At 48.0% G+C, this 16,955-nt stretch overlaps 1 protein-coding gene across 2 annotated transcripts in view; it reads left to right on the forward strand.

Annotated features, from left to right (window-relative positions):
* The first annotated feature begins 3,622 nt into the window (after nucleotides 1-3,622).
* Nucleotides 3,623-16,955, forward strand: part of INF2 (inverted formin 2) — a 44,503-nt gene continuing 31,170 nt past the window's right edge. The window contains exon 1 of one of the 2 annotated variants that reach the window (XM_074868954.1): nucleotides 3,623-3,728. The gene's annotated coding sequence lies outside the window, so the exon portion shown is untranslated. Of the gene's footprint in view, nucleotides 3,729-4,199; nucleotides 4,218-16,955 lie in introns of those variants that run through there. The other variant, XM_074868955.1, reaches the window with a different exon arrangement.

Consider the following 16,955-nt stretch of genomic DNA (forward strand, 5'->3'; position numbering starts at 1 on the left):
CTCTCTCAAATGGGAGTAGGCAAGAGGAGCAGATAAGCCCTTATGTAACAAAGGACTCTCTCGCTCTCCAAGTGTCATCTCTAACAAAACAAAATGTAAGGCAGAGTGACTGAAAACACCTTAGAAAAATTGACTGTGCTTAGCTACATTATATAATAGGACATCAGCAAGTCTTTATCTAAATTATAGTCTGAGGCATTTCACCCATTCTGTGTCTCTAGGCTTCATAAGTTGGTTTTTTTTTTTTCTTCTTCCCTTTACAACTGAAAATGTGTGTCTAAATCCTCGTGTGTGTATGCACCATTATTGACTTACAAACACTAGATTGCTCCCCAGTGTTCTTTCTTAATCTCCTGTGGTTCAGGGAACACTAAAACACAAAGATTATCGTGCATTTGATATTACAGATAATATCTTCATCTTTGAGGTTCTTAACTCTCCCGGGGCCCCTTCCTCAGGAAAATTCAACCGCTGCCACCGCTTTGCGACTCAAAACCAAAAAGCACTTTTCTTCTTACAGCGTTCTGACCTTCGCTGTAAGCATTGCAAAGGGTTGAAGCGAAGAAACAAAAGATCAGGAATCCTTCTGCACAGTACATGCTCTTAACCTCCACCATTGCTGGCAACAAGTCCTGCTTTAATCCAAGCAAGGACAAACACCAGCTCTCGTCATCAGACCTTGGGACAACAATTCCCGCAGCTGTGCAGTAATGACATTCTCAGCATGGCAGATCTCTATCTAAAGCTCTGCTAATTGGTAGGAAGAGGAATGTCTGCACAAACATTCGTGTCTCAGACATTCCCGAGCTCTACTGCAGCCCTGACTTCATGTCATAAGCCCCAAATAAATGTTTCAGTCCTCCTGAGGGACAGGGCACAACCATAGGTAAAATATCAGAAACCTGACATGGATCCCAGGACAGCAAGAAAAAAGAGACCAGATGAGAAAGACTTTGATCCAAATATTTGGACTAGATAGTCATCATAGATCCCTTCCAACTGAAATATTCGATTCGATTAGATTAGATATTAGTGTAGGTAGTAAGAACACAGAGCAATACAAGCTAAGAGTGATTTGGAAGTAGCCTGTTCCACTGAAAAAGTTGCTTTTTAAGCACAATCCAGCCAGGGCAACAATTCCCCTAAGCTTCAAAGCCCCATCTTCCAGCTGCAGTGATGTTTCTTTCCATCCCTTTTACTGTGGGACTGAGCAACCAAGGACAAGCATAAAGGTGCTGTTGAACAAAAAATAGACTTGCCATCAGCAATTCTGCCTGAACCAAAGCGAAGAAGTGGCCAGCTGTGGATTACAAGAGAAAAAGTGGCTCATGGTGTAACCAAAGAAGCTAGTCCATGTGGTGGACTTCTATTTACACATTTCTGATCTAATTGACAGTGACAGCACCAAACAGAAATGGCAATTCAGACAGACATTGAACAGCACCTTCAGTGATCACACCCCCTCCAGGCAGGCAGATGAAGAACCCAGGGAGAGTTCAGCCTGCTTTTCAAGGTTGCAAGGTTTAAAGGTGCAAAGCACACTGCAGATACAGGTCCAGAGAAGAAAATCAGCTCCTGCATCCCCTCAGCCACATCATGTGTGCTTCCAGCTCTGGACACACATGCACAATGTGGCTTTATCCCAACAAAGAAGCATTTGTGTGTTCACTGTTCACCCCCGCACTCATATCTACTTTGGTCAAAAGGATTTTGGTGAAAATGTGGGGCATTTACACAGAATTTCATTTTCTCTTCTCGTCTTGTCTTTGCTGAGCTTTGCTCCTCACTTCTACATGATGGTGAGAGCCTTTATAGCCCAGCAGTTATAATTTATCTTCCGTAAGTAACTTTTAGGGTTACGTGTACTGCCCCACTCATGTTCAGGTCAGAAAGCATGATTGACAAGTTTCAAGCATTAGGGTAAAGATGAGTAAAACAGTGACACGAAGAGGAAGAGGGAGAGCTGCAGGTAACATATCTCCCCAGCCTCCCTGCTACCCATGTTTATATGGACATAGCTGATAAATGGGTTAAAGGATCCACTGGACAACTGCCCCAGCACACACAGTCACCATGTGGAAGAGAGGTCACAAACCTGATGCTGAAAATACCCAAAATGGGCTTATGCATGAGGCAGCATGAGGGGAAGCCCCACAGGTCCCATCATGGCCAGGAGCAAGGTGTCTTGCCTGCCTTCTGCACGGCCAACCCTGCTCATGTGCCAGGGCTGCCCCAGGATGAAAAGGGAACAGACAAAGGCAAAGAAGAAGAAAAATGAACTCAAGTATAAAAGATTTGTTTTTCCTGTTCCTCTTCACACACCGAAGTAGCAAAAACTTGCAGAGAAGGGAAAAAGTCTAAACTAAAAACAGCAGCAGCAGCAGCAAAAGACAATTACTATCTCCTAAATAACAAATAGCTCTTTCAAAATCAGGTTTATACCCTCAGAGAAAGATTCCAGGGGACACATCCGTTTTTCCTGCTGTGTAGATTTGTAAAACAAATTAGGTACCCACCTGAGTATTGCATAAGACACCAATTATAAACATTTATTTTGAGTAAAAGAAAAACTGATGAGCCATGCTGTGCCATCCCTGAACGATGCAGGCTTCTTCCATTTCTCTCCTCTTCCACTAAAAACAGAGGAGTGTTTTATGAGCAAACAGTAAAACCTCAGGTCTCATTTTCCAATTTGAAGTCTCAGAGATGCTCAGCACTGTGTTCTTACCCTGTAACTATCCTCCAGTCTCCTGTAATCACACTCAATGGTCTAAGCTCAGCTTTCACTGGCTTGCAGCAGCCCTTTGCAAAACATTTTAGCATGATTTTTATATCGGCTATCCCCGTCTCCCCCACCCGTGATTTTCTCTGCCAGGTTTTCTCTCTGGATGGTGAAGCTGAGTGGCTCTGCCTGAAACCAGAACCAAGTCTGGCCCCTAACACCTATAGGGGACAGCACTTCTGACCCACGAAGGGAAACAAACTTTTCCACCAAACTCTCCCCACTTGGCTGATATTTAGCTTAACCCCGGTTTCAGTGCTCATCTATAGAGCTGACGTGTTTTACCAAAGGAACAGGCATCCCTCCCCTCCTTTCACAGATGTTGATGGTGAAGCACTTAAATTGCTGAGACCGAGGCGCAGGGTCCCTTGGGTCTCTGGCCGCCTGGGCAGCCTGTCCCCAGCGTCCGCGATTCCCCACTCCCTTCCCAGCCCCGGGCCGTGCGTTCAAGCCCCCGTGGCTGGGCGGAGAGGGACCCCACCGGGGCAAGGAGCAGCTCGGGCTGTAAAACGCCTCTCGCCGGGGCGGGAGGCAGCGCTTGGCTCCAGGATGCTCACAGGCGACAGGAAGAAGGGGGCACCCTGGGGGACACCTCCCGGGGGGTCGGATCAGGACCCCTCGGTGCGGGGGGGGACGCAGCAGGTTGGCGCCGGGGAGGCTCTGCCCGGACCTCGGCCAGAGCGAGCCCGGGGGAGGGCAGCGGGGCCGCCGTCGGGGATACCCCCGGCTGGGCAGGACCTCCCTCCCGGCCGGGAGAAACTTCCCCGGCGGGGCCGGGCTGGACCCCCCGCCCCGCCGCCCCGCCCGCGCTCCGCCCCGGAACCGGGCGCGGCTCCCGCGGGCGGGCAGAGGCCGGCGGCTGCGGGCGCCGGCGGAGGGTCCCTGCCCGCCCCGCCGCAGGGTCCCTGCCCGCCGCGCCGCCCCCCGCCCGCAGGAGGCCGCCGCGGTAAGGCCGAGCCCCGCCGGGGGCGATCGCGGGAACGGGGGGGGCGCCTCTCGGTGGGGAGAAGTTGGGCGGAATCACCACCACCACCTTCCTCCGCCCCTCCCGGGGTTGCAGCCCGGCTGGGCATCCCCCCCCCGGCTCTCCCCCGGTCCCGGCCGGTGAGACGAGGCTGGTGGCGAGGGAGGAAAGACCGCGGCTGGCTCCGCGGGCTGCTCGGAGCGGCGGGGGGATTGCAGGTGCAGCGGGGGGGGGGGGGAGGCGTAGGTGGGACCTGGGCTGGGCTGCAGGTGTGACAGTGACCCCCGCTGCCGGTTGGAACTACGTCGGATCGGCGGGAGCCGGCCCGGACTGCAGCTGGTGCAACAGTGCAGGGCAGAGGTGGGACGAGGGCCAGGCGGCGAGGGCATCCCTGGAACGGCCAGGTGGGAGCTGGCCCGGACGGCAGCTGCGAAGATGCCGCTTACGGGCTGGACGCGGCTCGGATCGCAGGTGCGGCGACGCGCGTGGAGGTGCGACCTGGTCCAGATTGCCAGCGCGACGGTGTGACGCGTAGGGGCGACGTGGTCCAGATGGCAGGTGTGACGGTGCGATGTGCAGGCAGACCGTGGTCCGGCTGTGCCTGGGTGTGACAGCGCATCTGCTAGCGTATAGCGTACGGCTGCTGCGTCTGCGCGCGGCGCTGGGCCGGTTTCAGGCTTTTATTTTGAAAGATGCTGTTATCCAGTGGTTTTTGGACGAGGTCTTCCAAGTTCTGCTTGGGTTTATTCACATACTTCTCTTGTGCCTCGTCCTCCCTTTTGCTCAATAGCTCTGCGATGATGAAGTGGCTTCTTGCAACATCAGCACCAGGAGCTGAATTCCAGAGCTTGGGGGTGGGGAAGGGGTGCTCGCGTACACTGATCTTAGAAGTACCCCCAGACGGTGTTCATGGTCCTTCCTCCCTGTACTAGATCAGCATTGTGAACTGTTGGTCGTTTTTCCCAGATTCCTAAGACTGAGGAATTTCTCTGAGTAAACATGCTGCAGGCTGCGAAACACGTCAGGCTGCAAGGAAACTTCTGGCCTAAGTCAGTTGAAAAGAAAATTTGGAGTCAGCAGAGTTACAGTAAGGTTGCAATCGTCCTACTGAACTTGCTCAGAATTTGGGCTGTCTGGCTACTATCTCATTTATCTTCGATCCACTTAAGCTTGTTTTTCCACTACACACAGGGACAGTGGCTGCCAAAACTGGAGGGTGAGGGGGGATTGCAGGAACCTATGAGGATATGTGATTTTTTTTTTGTCCTGTTATAAGTTAATAATCCCATTCTAGGCTATCATCCAAGATTTTTGCTTCAAAAATGCAAGCAGTGTACAAGACCCATTGTATAAAAGATAATCTAAATGTAGGACAGGAAGGGACCTGGCAGGTCAGCAAATCTAAACTCTGAATGATATTACGCCTTACTGCACACCACTGTAATTCATTTGTTCCCAGTCTCCCGGGAAGGGGAAGTTTCAGAACTTTGTTGAACTGATATTAGAAATTTATTTTCCTAGTATATGCATGTCTCTTACTTTGTCCCAGTATATCCATGTCTCTTACTTTGTATGTGCATTATGATTGCTTAGTTCTCCCAGTCTGATGCTTTTCTCTCTTATCAGTATAGAAGTAGGAGTTGCATGCTTTTCTCTTCACTGTGCAATGCCAAACAAGCTAGAACTTGCTGTCTGCTTTCATGAAGCAGACTCCAGCTTCTGCTGATCCCCAGCAGTCCTGCACTGGGCTTCTCACTCTTTGACTTCCCCGTGGATGAGCAGAGCTTCAAGGCTCAGAGGTCCATCTGGTGCCTCTCGTTCTTTGACACCTCATCTAGAAATAAATACCTCACCTGGTAGGTACTGCAATTAACCTCCTCCTCAGGCTCCTCCTGTCCTGTAATGGGGGTGGGAAACTGGGATTTTCATCTCCAGGTGTCCATCTGACTTCTGTTTTCTGTTCTCAGCTCTGATCTTATTCCGGCCCTTTTATTAATCCCATTTTTATCACATATCCCCATGCTCTGTGTTGGTGTGGTGTTCTCCCAGCTTTCCCCTACTCGCTCTGTCGTGAAGGGAGATGTTAAGTAGGATGGAGTCTCCCTCGCTTTCAGTAGTGACCCCTGCCAAACTCAGACTGACTCCTTCCATGAGACTGGCTGTCAGATCCTTTTAGGTCTGTGCCCTATTTATTACAAAATTTCGTCTTTTGTGTCTTAACTCCTGGTTTCACTGACCTGCGTAGCAAGTGGCTGCACTTCAGATGTGTTGGAAGCTGAACTCTACTCCTTTCTTGTGCGCTAGGTGTGCCGGATAGGTTTCCCAGAGCAACTGAGTAGAAAATTGTTCTTATCAAAGCAAAGTAAGTTGCATTTTGTCCCTCCTTCCCCCCGTTTACTTCCATGTCTTCAATAATATTTTTTTTTCTGCGACAATTATTCTGTTGATGAGGGATTCTTAATCCCACCATTGTACCATAACCAGTCATGAGTAGAAGATGGGTGTAATTCGGCAATGGGTAGCAACACAATGCCACAGATTAGGCAGCGAACAATGTTCATAGAGCTGAAACAGTTGGGGGAACTTCAGACAAACTCAGTGCTCGTATCTGAGCTCAGATTTAACTCCCAGTTGAATATCCTTGCTCTTAATATTTGCTATAAGGTCTATCAATAATGATTCAGAGGAAATACCACCCACTGAATCAACAAAGTCAACTCATAGGATCACACAGTGGCACTGAACTAATCCAGCTCTGCTCGATGCAAAATACCGCAGTCGATAGGTGCAAACAAACATATCACAAGGAGTTATCCCTGTTCCAGTCGTTAACATTGTAATTGCTTTTTATCTAACTAGGTGAAAAATAGCCAAACATATTGCAGAAGCTAGATAGAGCCCTGTAGTGTGATACGCCCAGCGTTCAGTGCAGGAGGGAGGCTCGAGAATGCCTGTGTGCTTCTGACCTAATATATTATAATCCCTTTGGTATTATCCACCAAACTCAAGTTTATTCCAGTGTTTCTCAGCATTGCGTGTGCAGCAGTTTATCATACAGTGCTTGTAAGCGTTGTGCTGCAGAGGCTGCCTTCATCTCCCAGTGGCCAGAAAAAGCATTGAGAGCGCCTAGTGCTGCAACAGAGCGGGCAAACAATCTGTATTTTAATTATAAAGAGGGCTCTTGGGTCCCATGCTGTCAACCGAGATGCTAAGACCAAATTGGGAGAAGGGAAAAAGTTATGTCAGATTTTGAGCCTTGGCTTTCTCCTTCTAACAGAGGGCAGCATCGTGCTGGTAGGTCTGGTGTGGAGTTGTCATGGCATTCCAGTGGTTCCAGTTCTGCAAGCATGCTGTATGAAGTGGAGCAAAGCGCAAGACAGGAATGCTTCAAAAAAGGGTTTATGCTACATTTGTGTGACTTCTCAGTACCACTTAGATCCTTGTCAAGGGCAAGTATTGTCTAGTTCCTTTTTCCTAGGAAAAAATAACTAGTGAGCAACGGCCAAGCCTTATGATTGCTACTAGATTTCATCAATGGTAGACTAGAAGCTGATTTTATGGAACTGAATGTGGAAAAAAATAGGAAGAGGGTGTGTGGGGTTCATGAGCCCCTGAGTCATAGCCTGACATCTACAAGAGTGGCTGCAGTTAAAAGTAAGCAGTTGTATGATGTGGCAAATGAACATTTGTTGCTGTTTTGTCAACCTAGCCTTTCACATCTGTGGAAAGCATCAGGAGAGGGTCTAACAGCATGATGGTTTTTCTGTTTGATGTAATGAACAGGAATTGTTCACAGATTCAGCTGTTTCTACTAGTTTGATACCTGAGCTGACATTTCGAAGTGCCGGGAATGCTGAAGCCACAGATCAATGAAAATCTGAAGCAAGCGTTTGCAAAAAGCTCTGTAGCATTGATGGTGTATTTCAAGGTGCTCTGAGAAACCTCCTGAGCTGATAAAGGAGACAGGACAAAGCCAGAAGGAGGAGTGAGAGCCAGTGGATGAAGTCCTCATCCCAGCATTGGAGTCACTCAGCCGATTCTCCAAAATGTTTAAATACCCTAAAAGTAACAGCTCACTTCAGAGGAGACATTGCTCCAGCACTACGTCCAGTAAAAAAAGTAAAGGCAAATGAAGAGCTGCCAAATTTTGTAGTTGGTAGGGCGCAATGTTGAACTTGGCATTGTTATAGTAGGTGTCACCAGGTGGTGCTATTTTGCATTGACTTTGCATTTGTTTTTCTTTCCATGACCATTATTTTGCCTTGGCTGAGATGTATATGGTATTAATTTGGGGGAATGTTTAAGGGCAGAGAGGGAATTTGCTCTTTGTGTTGCTGCTCCATTAGAGTCTGTTGTGCAGGTGTCCTTGGTCAATCCTTGGTGCTGGGAGAACTTTCCCAAAAGGGACATGAGAGAAACTCCAGTTGATAGGTTTCATAGCTGCTCACAGGATACTCACAGGTTCAGTAACACTGATTTCTCCCCAAATCTGACTTACAAAGCCTTCTGTTGCCACTGCTGCTCCCAAGTTTATGGTTAATGCCGATGCAGGACATCACTAATGGCAGCAGGCCACCTCGGGACTGCGTGGGTCTCCAGTTTTCCAGCTGGGAGAGCTGAGTCATGTTTTAATGAGCGAGGACAGGAGAGGAATTTGGAGATCACTCCAGGAAAGTGTGGGAAAGGAGGCACACTGCAACCATAAAACCTCTAAATTTAGTTGTAGTTTAAAATGGAAAATATTGGTGATTTTGCCCCTGTGGAGGTCAAATGAATTTGGAGACTCACAGGTCTGCTCCGCTCCTGCCTGCTCTCCTCGGGGAGTCGGAGCTGCCTGACCCCCCTTGCCCCCCAGCAGGGCCAGTGCCCCACAGGGGGATGTGCCAGCCCCTCCCCATCCTAGTGGCTGCACAGGGAGCTGGTCCCTTGCTGGATACACAGCTTGTCCCCAGCCTGCCCCAGCAGGCGAAGGGGATGAAGGAGGGAAGCGGCAGTAGCAGAGCCCTTTCCTCTCTCCAGATTGATGAATGAGGATGGCATCACTTCTATTTATTTATTTATAACCGTGGTGAGCAGCTCTGTTTGTGTCAGTGTAGCTAAGGAATAACTTTGTTACCCTCCACTCTGTCAGTTAAATTGCATTATCTTTAATAAGGCAGCTATCTCCATGCTGCTTCTGTTGTGCTGGTTTCCCCTATCTGGGAACTGTCTACTCCTCGTCTGTTCTGCTTTTCTGTTAAGTCATTGCACGGCGTTCGCTGAAAGCAGTGAGCTAAGCGTTAGTGTTATTTTCTGACAGAGGCCCCAGGTGGAAACAAGTTCCCATAGTACAAGGTAGCAGCTTTTTGCGAGCGATGGTTTTCTTCCCACAGCCTGCCAAGAAACCAAGCCGTGGCACATCAGCTCTCTCCACCACCTGGCCCAGGTGAAGGTAGTTCACCTAAATAAAAGGATGGTCCCTGCTGCCAAAGAGTTTACTCTGAGGAGTGGGTGCAGCCCCTCACGGGCTGGGTGTGCAACCCAGGGGGGCTGCGGGAGGAGAGGCAAAGCCACACAGCCCCCCTGTACCATTAGTTTTGCACTGGCCTGACTTCCAGCCGCAGTGCTGCCCAACACCAGGCTCATCCCCTCCAGTGCAGCTGGTCCCTCAGGGGCATGGGGTGGCGCGGGGGGGTTCCAGGGTCTGGCTTTGGGGGTTTGGCCCCTTTGCTGCTCACAGCTGTGTACCCTGGGCGGCTGCCTCTACTGTGTTGGCTGTGTGAGTAAGCCTCCCTCCCGCCCCAGAAACAGCCACAATCTCCTCCTTTGTGAGTTTGTAGCTCAGAAAAGGCTGATTCATTCTCTGAAGCAGATTAATTACTTCTGCTATTTTAAAAAAAAAAAAAAAAAAAAAGAAGAAGAAGAATCCTTTAGAGTTCGTCGGCTTAACTTTCAGCTGCGTGTACAATGCAGTAAAGCAAATGTGCTCTGAGCCAGAGCAAAAAAGTTTGCATGGAAAAAAGAAACTATGGGTTGCAATATTTACCTGGTGCTTCAGCAGTGGGCTCTGCAATATAGGAAGTATTCATGAACATGTCTTGTTCTTGACTTCTATGACAAGTGGTGCAAATTTGAGCCTGTCATGAAGGTGAATTGGGAAACAAATATTTTTATTCCCTGATATGTTTTATAACTTGTTTCCCTTCTGGTTTACATCATGCTGATGTGGCACCCTGCTCCCCGATTAGCTTGCATCCGAAGCCTGGCTGAGCTGCTCCATTTCTTCCTCGGAAGGCTGCTTTCCAGCCTGCTTGGCTCTGTTCGCTTGTTTATGCACTGATGGGCTGTAGTTCCACATTTCAGAACAAGCTGTCCAATATTCATGAGTTATTTTGTATTTACCAAGTCCTGAGGCTTCTTTTATAAGCTGGGGGATAAATTCTGGGTTTTGTTATTTCCATTGCTGGAAATGGACTGAATCTCCACAACCATTACCAAGCCCTTAAATATGGCCTCTATTTATCTAGAAGAAAGGTAGGGGAAAGAACTATCACAAAGCTAAATTGATTTACAAGTCTGTAATCCCCAAACCCCTGTTCTGGTAGGCAAGTGCTGAAGCAAGCCATATGTGTAGAGATGAATCACTTATAAAATTATATCCTAATATTGGTTGTATATTTATTTATCAGATAAATATAGTGATTTTCCTCTTGAAGATCAATGACAGCCACATGCTCAGCTGGTATAAAGCACTGCAGCTCTTTGGACTATGAAAACCTGAGGATATGACTGAACAACTCATTTCTTTGCAAAGAGAAAAACAATACCAACTACCTGTTTCTAAAGTAATTTAAATTATTATGCAGGAAAAACTAAGAGATGAAAGTGATGGTGTAAGATATCCTGCATGTAAGTTAGGCCTATATATAGTGAGGCCATTTTGCCCCAGCATGAAAATTTCCCATCATAAGCCTCCAAAGCACTGAGCTATATTAAAATCCCTTCACATTAATTCCACAACTGAGTTAGAACTGAAAAGATAATATCTAGGAGGACAACTTTAGGTCTTCTCGAAACAGCTGGACCAAGTACTGTGGCAAAGTGAAGGGTTAAGCCAGTCAGTGTTGTAGGATTACTGTGTTATAAAATAAGGACTTCAAACTTTTTCATCCAACAGTAGAGAAAATATTCAGAAGACGTCTTTGGAGTGGATTAGTTTTGAAATCATGCTAAGCCACTCTTCAGCAAGAATTTATTTTAAACAGCTCAAATGCTTAACTTCTTGAATTAGCAGCTGAGCACGTTCTCTAGTTACTCTTAGTAATGTTCATATTCAGACAAACTCACAGAAGAGTATCTGGCAGTATCTGGGTCTGTTCTTAACATGTGCAGTATGTACTTTGCCTGGGCCATTAGGAATCCTAGCTATGGTCAGCCTTATCTGAACAAAAATGTTCGGGATGTTTGGTTTTGGGCTGTTCACCAGGTGAGATGCCAGCCACCATGATTCATCAGCAGTTGAATGGAAAAGCTGATCTCGACAGGAGGGAGTCACGTTTGCACCCTATTTGGAGAACAGCTGGAAAAACGCTGCTTCCTTATGCACTATTCTGGTGTCTCAGTAGCTGTTTTCAGTGGGAATGTCCATAAGTGTTAATATGGATCTGGGTAGCTCTTTGGCTTTAGTGGTGATGACAGCCCTTTCCCCTGTGATCCTCCTGCATCATACTGGTTTTTAGGGAAGAGCTATTCCCTGCCTGAAGATCTTAATCCTTGTGCAAGTGGGAAGAGTGTGTGCCTGTGCCAGAGGAGCATGACTAAAACCTGCACAGGACCTGCCTGCCTCTCTCCCTCTGGGGCAGGGCTTGAAAGGTCTTTTTTTTGTAATTACATCTTCTCACTACTGCAGCACCAGTGTGTGTGCAAGGGAGCAGAGTTCAGCCGCCTTGGTAGCCTTCATCCTGGCAATTCCTAAGCGGTTCCCCTGCAGCCCTTAGCATGGGTGTAATATATGTATGGAGGATAAATAAACTAAATAAGTATCAGGCTCTTTACTCAGCCTGTGCTTAGGAGCACATACATCCTTTAGAGACCCTTGCATGGGTCTATGCCCTTTGCTTTGGGTAGAAGTCCTGGTGCAGTTTGGGATTTGGGCAGAAAATTTTTGTCATTGCCTGTCCAAAGAAAACACCAAGTTCCCCAGGGTTAATGGTTTAATCTCCCGGGGTGGAAGCACCCTCCCCAAAACAGGATGTTTTTTTGTTGCAGAAGCTTCCTAAAAGAGCTGTGGAGCAAATATTTCGGATGTTTAAAGCAGATCGACCCCATTAAATACAAAGTTCCCGGAAATACGCATGTGCTGGCAGTAGCAGAGTCCTTTATTTTCATTATCTGAAGTATCCATCAGATAAAGAGTACTTCAGAAGGCTTTTTTTTTTTCTCCTTACAGCATCATCTAAAGTGAATGTATTCAGCAGAAAAGCAGTCAGAGAGTTGGTCTGTGACAAGAGGGCTGGAGGGGTGTCAGTCTCCAAGAAGGGCAGAGAAATTCAGTGACCAGAAGGGCCAGCAGTCAGCTTTGCAGCTCCTGTCTTGCTCCCATGACTTCCTGAGGATGCTCAGATGTCTCTGCTCCCCAAGGAGGGAGCAAACTGGCTGCTTTCACTGTGCTCTCCCAGTACTTGTGAAGGTCATCACTGGCCCACCTCACCTGCTCCCCAGCAGCTCCTCTGGCATCTCCTGCTGTTTCCATGGCACAGGGTCAGCCTGCAAAAGCCAGACGCCTTCCCTTCCTTGTGGGCTGCGGGAAGAATGGGCTCTTCTCCTAAATTTGTATGTCTTCACCTGGCTAACCCCCTTTTCAGTGCCCTTTCAGCACTTTCTTTGACATTGGTTCTTCTGGTTGCTTAACACAGAGTTCAGTTCTCAAATGGATGAAGGTGTGTTGTTGAATTATCCATATTTCTTTCCGGTACCCTATTTTTTCCCCTATAAACATGGTTGTCTTCACTGTCTCCATAGGAGCCGCAGTACCCAACAAGCCAGTCACAGAGATGCAGAGGCAAATATTACACCTGTAATTCTTGAATGCTGTCTGTGCTGATGTTTAGTAATTTAGTAGCGGGTGATGCTAGGCATTTTAGGCAAGATCACCTAAAAAGAGCCATTGCAGCAGACCTCTGGCTGGCATCTCTCCCTGCCAGCAAAAATGAGCTGGGTGTCTCCTTTCCAAAATCCTTGACACAACTTAGAAGAAAAGCCACTGGCACAGGAGCTGATTTGTCACATAAACATAGAGCAGCAAGAAGACACTGATTGCTGTAATTAGGAATAATCTAATTCCTAAGGGCAAATGGGGTGTATTTATTTCTGTTTAATTGGATTCCTGCATTTTGTGGACCCACCATGTGGGCAGGGGAGCCACCGTACCACGATCCGGAGGCAGCAGAGCGATACTGGAGCTGGAGAGGGTCTTGGCTCTTCTTTACCTAATGTGGGACTAAACTCTTAGTTCTTGATTTAATCTGTCTGGTTTTGATGTAATTACTATTCAGAGGCCCACCAAATCATCTGCTAGAAAATCAGGGTAAAATTGGATTGATTTGCTAGGGGGAAACCATTAGCCCTCTCCCTGAGCAACCTGAAGGCAAAGTTGCTGGGATCAAAGCTCGGACGTGAGGGGATGGATCCATTAAAGGTTTTATGTCCTTAACACCCTACATCCTTGTGGTTTGGGGGCAAATCTTTGCTCCCCAGGACAGCACTCTGCTCTCCTGGGAGATAAGCCTTCAAACTCCCAACCAGCACCGCTCTCCAAGCACATCAGCGTGGGGCTGCTGCTGCTTCCTCCAGAGGAAGAGGAGGCCAGTGGTGCCGAGGAAACCCTCAGTCCCCAGGCAGTGCCCAGAGCGTTCAGTCAGAGACACAACCCCACGCATGGACTCTTTCTGGATGTGCCATGAAAAGCAAACGCCTTTGCTGGGGCTGAGTTACGGACATTCGGGTGGATGGACCTTGGCTGGGGGCTGAGCTTGGCGGGGTGCAGAAGCATCTGTCTGTCCATGAGCTGCTCCCACACAGGCTGGTGTTAGAGCGCGGCGAGGGCGCGGGCAGCTGCCTGCAGCAGCCGGGCAGGGTTGCAAACACCTGGAAGCAGCACAAGTGATGCATGAGCTGGGAGCAGGAGCTGGCATCCAAACCCCCTCATTTTTCTCAGTTACTGCCCATTGCTGCTGCTGTTCACGTGCCGTGGGGCCTGCAGAGGGACACTGCAGCCCTAGAGCTGGGTTTTGCACTTTTTAGCTCATTTTCTCTGCTTCTGCTTATTTTTTATGTGGACACAAACATTTCTGGCATATCTCATAGGTCCAGGCTTCAGATGAAGCCTGATGGGAGCTGATAGCCCTTTAAATTTCTTCATGGTTGCAAGGACAAGATTTTGCAACACCAACAATCCTTTCTTTGCATGATTTTTTTTTTCTCATAACTTCTTATTTTTTCCCTGAAACCTGCTGTGAGCCCCATCCTGCTCCCAAGAACCAGATTAGTGACTAATCTTTTGAGGACTTGCAGATTACACTTCAGGAGTGCATGTACTGTAAAGTGACATTCATTTGCAGTTGTAAAACCCATCGTGAATTAACATTTGTCTTGAATTGTATAAACATACCCTCAGAGTGCTTCCTACGGCAGGATGGGGAGCTGTGCAGAGTCATTTCCCTGGATGTTGAATTGTTATGATGAAACTGCCTTAATTAGAAAGCACGTGGACAAGTTCATCTTGTAAAGGCTAGCTGAATTTGGACCAAAGAGACAACAGATCAGTGTATTTCTGATATTGGTGAAGCTGTGCTTGTGGGTTGAGTTTCCCCACTAAGGCAGGAAAACTCTTGTGGGCTCCAGCTTTTGATCTAGGGCGTTCGACTCAGTGTAGAGACCACACAAAGTAAGAAAAAAACAGCATTTGAAGCCTAACCGCTACCCTGAGCCAGGCAGGAGGTCTCTGCTAAAATGGGCCATGTTGAAATATTCACAATTTAATAATAACTGGCTTTCAGTTAACACCTCCCAAGAGGCGAAATGGATGCATTTTACAACTGTGGCTCACAAACTAGTTTCCATGTGAAATCTCAACTAGAAAGGCACAGAGACATTTTCTGTTAAAAAGAGTCTTTAAAGTCTTCAGAACCTGCTCAGCCCATAAATGTTGGGCTGGACCGAAGCTCAGCGGGACCTTAGGGGTGCCGTGGTGAGAGCAGGATTCTTGTCATTGAGCCCCTGACCAAAGGGACACCGCCTGAGCCTCTGACCTTTGCTGTGCCGCCCCTCTCCTAGCTGCCCATCCTGGGGTGGGCAGCCTTGGGTCAGACTTCCTTGTATATCCAGCTGTCCTGGCTCTCCCAGCATTTCAGAGACCTCTGAGATCTTGCAGTGTTTAAAGCCCCAGTGCTACAAAGACAGAAGACCCTGCGCAGCTGATGCAAAGTGCACAGGACTGTCCCTGCCGCCTGCCACCCCCACGCTCTCCATCCCACCCAGCCTGGCTATACTTCTTCCTCTTTTTTTCTTTTCTTTTTTTTTTTTTTTTTTTTCCCTTTCCTTTGCCAGATCATTTCCCTGCTTTGATCATTTCCCTGCTCTGAGTCACCCCATGCCAGGACTGCTTTCTCGTGCTGACGGATGGAAGTGCATGGAGACATGTGCAGTTCGGTGCAAGCCTTCCTCCTTCCCTGGAGCCCATGGAGAAGTGTCACCCAGCATAGAGTGAATGAGGCGGATGAGAAATGACACGCAAATGCCTTCCCTGGAGGCTACAGAAAAGTCACTTCCTTGCACCTTTCGGAAGACTGGCATTTACATACTATTAGACACCGATATTCTGTTGAACTTTCTTAGAGCGTGTGATTTGCAGACACGCTCGTTTGGGGATTTAGACTTTATTGACTGAAGGTTTCTTGGCAGAGAAGGGGAAATGAGCTGGCTGGGGAAGCGAGGGCTCGCACAGCCAGTCAAGAAGGATCCTTCCGTGTGAGAGAGACAAGGGAATAATTTGGCTTCAGCTCTGAGGTAGGAATTCTTCCCTCTGCCTGTTTTCTCTGTCCTCTTGGCATCTTGTGGAGGTGTTTAAAAACAAAACAAAAAAGCAGTAAAGGTTTTTGGCTCTCATAATATCTGTTTGTGTGACAGCTTCCCACTGAACAGGAGCTGGGAGAGTCTTAGAAAGTTACCACTGTACTGTCCATGTTGCTGGGTAACAGTTTCTGCTTCTCACATGACCCCCAAATTTTAATAATAAATTGCATCCCAAAATGCTGAATGATGCTGGAATCACTGGTAGGTGGAGGTGCTGCCTCTACCCAAGCACTGGGGCAGGGAGCGTGGGGAGCCTCCAGACCCACCTTACACCCTGTCAGGACTTTTGTGGGATTCCCGACCTGAGTCCAGTTCACTTCTGGCTGGGGTTGGGACACCTCGCTGGCTCCCATGGGTCTGCTAACGTCAGCAGGGAGGAAGCGCTGGTGAGACCAGGGTGAAGTGTTTGCAGCCCCACCACCTGGCATCCCTCCAACCTGAAATCTGCCGTGCCTCCGAGGGCCTGTGGTAGCATACGAGGCTGCTTCAGGGCTCACATTCGCTGTGGAAAGCTTTTGAATTGGGTCGGCTGACTTGGCACTCAAACAGGGAAGGCTGGTGCCTTGCTCCTGGCCAGGTCTCCCCAGTGGCAGTGGCCATTTCCAAAGCAAAGGTCTGACAGCTGCACCAACCTGGTTTAAATCTGGTTTACCAAGTTAAGGTAAATTGGTTACTGAGTGTCTTCAGACAGTGTTACTGTTGTAACGAAGAGTGTTTTTAAACCCATTTAAAGCTAAGCTAGTGCAACCTTTAAATATAAATAAGGCTTTAGATGCCACTGAAGATCCTAACATAAACATTCTTGAGCATCTTGCTTGAGCTCGATTTGTATGTGGTACCTGTAGCAGCCTGATGATTGATTTACTTACTTATTTACTGGCCAGGAAGAAGGCACTGGTGATTATTTTTGCTGGTGTGGTTAATCCTGGTGTAACCCCACCACTATGAATACATATTGAACGGACACATTTACCCCTTGTACAAGACATCACACGAGATCATAGTTTATATTTGCCCAGGAGAGAGAATGTGCTGGCACACAGCATCCTAATAGTGGTGGATGGGACTGAATCAGGACAATGTGTTTTTCCTTTCTTT

The sequence above is a fragment of the Strix uralensis genome, chromosome 4 (genome assembly GCF_047716275.1).
Source record: "Strix uralensis isolate ZFMK-TIS-50842 chromosome 4, bStrUra1, whole genome shotgun sequence".
Lineage (NCBI taxonomy): Eukaryota > Metazoa > Chordata > Aves > Strigiformes > Strigidae > Strix > Strix uralensis.